The sequence below is a fragment of the Lathyrus oleraceus genome, chromosome 4 (genome assembly GCF_024323335.1).
Source record: "Lathyrus oleraceus cultivar Zhongwan6 chromosome 4, CAAS_Psat_ZW6_1.0, whole genome shotgun sequence".
NCBI classification, from domain to species: domain Eukaryota; kingdom Viridiplantae; phylum Streptophyta; class Magnoliopsida; order Fabales; family Fabaceae; genus Lathyrus; species Lathyrus oleraceus.
Genome location: NC_066582.1, coordinates 15,529,865 through 15,537,485, shown reverse-complemented (window position 1 = coordinate 15,537,485; position 7,621 = coordinate 15,529,865).

Below are 7,621 nucleotides of genomic sequence, written 5' to 3'. Positions count from 1 at the left end.
ATCACAACAGATCAATGATCAGTATTTACTGGTCGAAAGATGCAAGAATTTGCTAAGGAAATGGGTTTCAAATTATTAACTTTCATGCCATATTATGCTCAGGCTAATGTCCAGGTCGAAGCAGCTAATAAGGTGATTATTGGTTTGATTAAGAAACATGTGGGGGAAGAATCCTAGAAATTGGCACAAAACTTTAGATAAGATTTTGTGGGTGTGTCGTACCTCTCCCAAGGAAGCCACTAATTCGACCCCTTTCGAATGACCTATGGTCATGAAGCAGTTCTACCAGTAGAAATTTATCTACAATCCACAAGAATTCAAAGGCATCATGAAATTCCATCAAAATTATATTGGAACATGATGCTGGATGAACTAGTCGATCTAGATGAAGAGAGACTAAATGCCTTGGAGTTATTAAAATGGAAGAAGAAAAGAGTAGAAAACTCTTATAATAAGAAGGTAAGAATTAAAACATTTTCGCCTGAACACTTGGTCTGGAAAGTTATCCTTCCAATGGATCGAAAGGATAAGACCTTAGGGAGGTGGTCTCCTGAGTGAGAAGGCCCTTTTTAAATTTTGCAAGTATTCTCTAATGGTTCCTATGAGATTGAGGAACTTAGAAAAGACAAGAGAATCTTGAGAGTAAATGGAAAATATTTTTAGATATATAGGCCAACACTCAAATAAATAAAAATAAGAAACAAGTAATTGCATATAGGTTAAGCAGAGCCAATTTGGTAAAGGGTGCCGAAATGGTTTAAATTTTCTTTAAAGGCCCAAAGGGCTAATATTCATTACAACTAAGACTTATATTCATTATATCAAATGGGCAAAAATGGAAAAGGAGATTAGAACTAAAAAGGGAGATTGACCTTTATGTGGAGGTACTTTGTTTTGAGAAGTTTCAGGCGTTTCTCACATAAAGACCATTTCGACCAGAGGAGTATGATTTCCGATTCAAGTTTGTGCGCTTTTTAGACGAACTCCATGTCAAACTTTAGTTCTTTAGCCATCTAGGCACCATCGAACTCCAGAAGTTCACTTTTGCGCTTTTTAGCTTCATAAATTTTGGCTTGCAGTTCCTCTATTTGTTTTCTCCATGAAGTAATGTCACGGTCATGGCCTTCAATCTCATCTTTATTCTTTTGTTTCGTCTGCTCGAATTCCATTGCATTGTTGGTAGACTCAGTGGCGGCATCCCAAGCAGTTTCTTCAGAACCAACTTTCTTTTCGATCTCCCTGGTTATTTGGGGTAGTAGCTTATGATCTTCGACAACTTGGTCGACCATAGTGCCTATCTCCAGGATGATGTTGGCAACTTCAGGGGAAGCTTATAGTAGATTTACTTGGTTAAGAAGAGCCTTTAATGTTAAGGGGGCAGAAGGATCAGGAACAAGTCACCCTTGAAGACTTTTTCCTTGATTTTTGAAAGCACTTCATTTGTAGGTGTACTCGAAGGTTGATCATAAGATGTTGTAGCAGTGCTAAGGATTTTCTCATAAGAGCTTTTCAGATATTCAAAGGGTTGGTTTCATTTCAGAATAGCTTGTTCTTCTATAGAGAAACCCCATGTGCTTCATATCGAAACTCTTCTTTCTAGAATAGTTGTAATGGTTGGAGTGGCAAGAGTTTGACACTGAGTCTGTCCTTCGCCTATGTCTTGGTTCCCCTCATCATTATTATCCTCTTCTTCGAAGCCTCCATCATCATCACCAACATTGAGTGGGGTCTGGTTACCTTCGTCTTCCTCCTCCATTACCGTATCTTCACTATCGTTACCCTCTTGCTGGGGATCGACTGTGCGTTCAATGTTGGGTTAACCGTCTTCGGGATTATCTCCATATTGAATCTCTTCCTCCACCATCATGGTATCTTGGTTCACTCCAGCTTAGTCCTCTTTGCTTGAATTATCTTCGTGATCGAAATCACTAGTATGTGAATGTTGGGTAGTGGTCTTTGGTGGTGAAGTATCAAGCTCACCAACAATGGGTTGATTGATTTCACTAATGGGGATTTTCTCAAATGATGGTTGATAGGTAGGTCCTCCAACACTATTGAGGACATCTGTTGTGGAAACTAGCGCGAAGGAAGTTGTAGTTGTTGTTCAAGCGATAGTACCTGCACCATCCTGAAACTAGAACAATCAAAAAATAAGCGGTGGAAGACAATAAATCAACTAATAAAGATAGAGTGAGGTATGTTTTACCATGTCTCTTTCGACCCCAGGAATGGAGTTATCACTTTCGCTCTGAGCTGCTGCTATCTTCACCATAGCCTCAGGGGTAGGCTCTTGGGTAGTTAATGCAGTAGGCCTTTTCTTGGCAAGTTTTATTAGAGGTTGGCTCAAAGCTTCATTGATTTTTGTTTGATGTTTTCTTTTCCTGGAAGTAAGTCGAGAACATGTGACATATCTTCTTCGTCATAATCTATTATGACAGGGGTTTCTGTTGTTTTGTTTTGGATTTTATTGGGGTTAAAGGAGGTTTTCAAGCAGCCTAAATTTGACACTGAAATATTAGTACCATTAGACATAACAAAGGGTAAAAGGGAAAGACAAGGATAAACCTTTATGGCCTTGCTTCCTCCCTCAGTCTTTGATTCGACTGGCCTTTTGATTGTTGGTTTCTTGGTTGAGACCCTGGTGGCTAAAAGAAAAACAACACAGAGTAGTTAGTGTAGACTAAGGGTGAATATTCTAATAGAGGGGTATGATTCGAAAAAACCTCCCATGTCACACCTTCATATATGTTCGGTTCGATGTGAACATCTCTGATCCCTATATGAAGATTCCCTTTGAAAGTTTCTAGAGTATGCTTAGTCGCAACCACCCGTTGGGCTTTTTTCTGTGACTACTGTCGAAGGAATTTAATGGAGTCCCCACAGATAAACCAGTTTGGAAATGGAAGGGCAAGAGCCACTCCAAAGTCAGCATTTGGTAGTTGAGGAAATTTTGGAGGAAATAATTCGAAAGCCATTTCATAGCGTTTCTCATGAGGAACGTACGAAGGGATTTTTAGAGTTTCCATTTTCTTTGAAAAAATTTCCTTTAGTGTGACAGCTGCTTCACGGACGGTTCGACTAAGATCATCAGGCCTATAGGCAGTTTCAAAGTAATTTTGGAATACTTGAATTTCTTTGATGAGCGTGTAAGTACCTTTTTGGTTCTTTCCCGCACCAAAGAAAAGCTTTATCAATATGTTGGATAAAGGAGGGGACATCATAGAACTCTTCAGTATAGTATGTGTTCCATCATCTCCCAAAATCTCGAGTACATAGGAAGTTAGGCTCAAAATTGATAGGGGTAAGTTGTGTCTTGCCAGTGTATATAGCTATCTATTTAAGGGCGGTGGCTTCATTATGAACTGCGTTATAGAGGAGAAGGATGCCCTTTCTATCATACAGGCACTTTGGGAGAGCCTGAATTAATCCAAACTGTCGAGCTACAAGGTTGGGTTGATAGGAAATCAAAGTAACCTGAACCTTCGAGGGGTTTAGTCGAAGGGTTAAGACCATGGGAGTCAAAAAGGCTTCCCAAATCAGCAGAGATTATGTCTCTCATTTTTTGGAAGGAGATGGGAAAGGCCTTGTAAACCATTCTAGACCATATTTCCTAGCAGCGAAGGGGGCCATGCTCGAAGTAAATACATGGCGCTTGGCGAACATCATGATATAGCTAATGAAAGTTGGTGGAAGAGCTTGTCCTTCGTCGTTGGGGGTTAGCTAGGCCAATCGAATTCCTTCGATTCCTCTGTTTTTCACTTCCTCAACTTTTTCATCGACGGTGCCTTTATTGGGTAGACTTGCCTCAAACGTGGCATTGAGCCAGAGTTGTAATAGCCAAAAGGGACCAGAGATTATGAGGTTTCCTTTTTCACCCAAGTTTTTTAGCCGAGTGACTCCATCACTCAGTGATTTATAAAGGCTTTCCAGTATCATTTCACTTAAGCAAACATCATGTTCAGCATATAATTGGTTCGCCAATGTAAGGTACTTCTTGGCGACTTATAGAGACTTCGAGCAGAACACGGAATAGGATAACCACATAGCTAAGAAATCTATTTGTTCCACATCAGAGACGGTGTCAGTGTCTTTGCCATGATAGTGCGTAATGTGGGTCGAATACGCTGCTCTAGAGGTCGAAAAAGCTATAGTATCCTCAAAATCAATATCAGGGTCATATGTGTGTCCAGTGGGTTTTAGCCATGTGATAGCTGCTAGGTCGAAAAATGTTGGTGTGATCATGCCACATGGAAGGTGGAAGGTGTAATGTGTGTTATCCCAAAAATACAGTGAAGAGACCAACATAGAAGCGTTATACTCTAAGCCTACTTTCGACAACATTATCAGGTCATAAATTCCCATGTCTTTCCAGTTTTAGGCTTTGGTTTTTTCTATTTTGTTTAGCCATTATAAATAATCTGTTGGGTCTTTGAATGAGGGAGTAGCACGAAAAACCCTAAAGTTGTTGTTCATGAATCTCAAATCTATGGTTTTGTTTGTTTTTGGGTTTTCAGCAGCGGTTAGTTCATACATATATTACATCATTATTAACTATTTAATTAAATAAGTTTCTAGAAGAAACTCACCATTTGCCTAATTTCTAAAATATCATTTCTAGAGGCTATAAAAAAACCTCATTTTATTCATAAATGACACCGAGAATCACTCACGAGAACAAATCAAAACTTTACACAAATTTATCTCCAATTTTTAAGTCACATTTTATTCTTCTTTATTTATGTGGTCTTTTAATTTTTGTGTATTTATTTTTCTTTACATTATTATTCTTGATGCACTTAATTAGTACATTAATCATCACCATTTTGCATGGAAATTCCATTAATTCAAAATCAAGAGTTTAAATTATTCTTGAACCTCCATGAGAAAAAGTGACTAAATATGATTTAATTTTTGTTAATTTAATTTTCTTTGCATTATTATTCTTTATGCACTTAATTAGTATATTAATCACCATTATTTTGTATATAAACTTCATTGAATCAAAATAAGAGTTTAAAGTGTTCTTAAATCTCCATGATCAAAAATGGTAAAATGGAAATTGATGTTTAATTTATATAAATAATATATACAATAATTTCACAACATCACCTCGAGCATGAATCCATGGTTTGTTTATCACGATGGTGAATAAAATGACCGAATCAAGCAAATATATGCCGCTGCATTTTGTTGATTTTTGAATTTTATTATTATTTATTTGCTGATTTTGAATATACTGTTATATTTGTGAGACCGAGTAGATACTTTTTCATTATTTATTTGCTTTATTCCATGAAAAATTGAAAAAGTTATGATATTTTTACGTTTTCTTTAGAACATTTTTCTTCCATTTTTGTTGCTCGAGAAACAATAACCAAATGTGGGGTTGAGGAAAATAAAGTTTCCCCACACCCTCTAATTGCTCGGCACATCCATATGGACCTATAGCATTTTTTTAATTACACCCCCCAATTTTCAATATGTTTTTGTCTTTTGTTTATTTTTTATTTATTATTTTCTTCTTATTATTTTATTTATTTATTTTTGTATCTTCTTTTATTTTCTTTATTTTTTTATTTTTTTACCTATTGTATTGATAGCGTATCACAATCCTTTTTTTATTATTATTTTATTTATTTTTGTATTTTCTTTTATTTCCTTTGAGTTTTTAATTCTTTTACCTCTTTATTTATTTATTATTTTCTTATTATTATTTTATTTATTTATTTTTGTATCTTCTTTTATTTTCTTTATTTTTTTTATTTTTTTATCTATTGTATTGATAGCGTATCACAATCCTTTTTTTATTATTATTTTAATTATTTTTGTATTTTCTTTTATTTCCTTTGAGTTTTTAATTCTTTTACCTCTTGTATTGATAGTGTGATATCTCCCTTTTATTATTTCTTTTATTATTATTTCTTTGTTTTAGTTTATTATTATTTTTTATTGATGCATGATTGTTAATTCAAAAAGATAAAATTATCTTTGAAATTAATCTTTCAAAAATACTAAAATCAAATGTGTTTGATCAACATCAAGTACATTTTTCAAAATCACACCAAAACATTTCCAAATCAAAATCAATTCCTTAAACATACATTAACCTTCACAAATAAAATAAAATAAATTCATTCCACAATCATTTTCAAAATCAACTTGGTCAACATCAAGTTCTTTTCTTTAATAAGTACCTCATATCATTTCAAACCATTTCACAAATCATTTCTCATATACACAAATCAAATCTCAATCAACATTGAGTGACTTTTTTCCGAATCAAGTGTAACATTAAAACCTTTTTCTTAACAAACACGAAAGAAGATGACCGTTGGAGTTTAACATCCTGATGAAACCCTCGAATGATTGGTCCTGAGACACACATTTTGGGTTAGCCGTTCATTATTTCTTTCATTTTCTAAAACACTTAATATAAACTTGGACTAAAAAGGACCGTTAGAGTCTAGCATTCTAGTGAAACCCTTAAACAATTGATTCCAAGTCACACGTCTTGTTCTTATCGAGCGTTCATTGTCCATCAAACAAATTTCTTAAATACGTTGAATAAAAAATGACCATTGGAGTCTAGCATTTCGGTGGAACTCCGAATGATTGGTCCCGAGGGTTATGTCTCGTTGTCTTCAAGCATTCATCATTCACTTCTAAAACATTCAATCAATCAAACTTTTTTCTTGTCGCTGCACGATGATCATAACTCTTTTTTCAAATAAAAGTTATTTCGTCTCGAGATAATGTAAGACAATAATTTGTCCACTTGAATGTGTGAGTAAGCTAGCGACGTTTCCCGCGAATGTTGATTTGTAAATCCATTTTTCGTGATGGAAATAATCCCTTCTCTACTTATTTTGGGTAGTAAGAAATATTTTTTCCGCCAAGTGAGACAAAAAATCTTCCGCTAAAATCTACCAACAAACAAAAGAATTTTCTACTTAAAACTATGTAGCCTTTAGTTCTCCATCCCACAAAGAGATACGTAGGAGCGACATTCAAAGTCTCGTTAGGTACCCTAATAAAAAATAAACCTTTTGGCCCTGTTTCTTCTTTCCCTCTTAATAACTCTAGAAGTCTAACATTTCTAAGCAAACACTAATGCACATAACTAACTAAACAGTTTCCATTGAGTATAACAGACGTAAAGGGTGCTAATACCTTTCCCTTGCGTAATCGATCCTTGAACCCTGATTTGGTTGCGACGAACATAACTTAGTCGTTCTTTTAGGGGTTTTATCTATATTTTTCCTTTCCCTCTTTGAGAATAAATAAAGTTCGGTGGTGGCTCATTTAGTCTAATTCTACGACCGTGCGATTACAGTTTGCGAGCGTCGTGTTCTCATTTTCTGAGGTTCGACAACATTGATTAATTGTTGTGTATGATGAATGATGTTATGCATAAACTGATAGATATTCATGGTGATTCTTTTGGTAAACTTTATGGTGATAAGGCATGTTATTAAGAGTCATGCATTATGGTGTACGAGCTTCGGTCCAGTTTTGGTGTACTCTGATCCGGTGGTATGGATCGGGAGCGAGTAGCTAATTCTAATAAAGAATTAGTGAAACATTATCTATGGTGATGATAACAATTTTTATATGCTTTGAT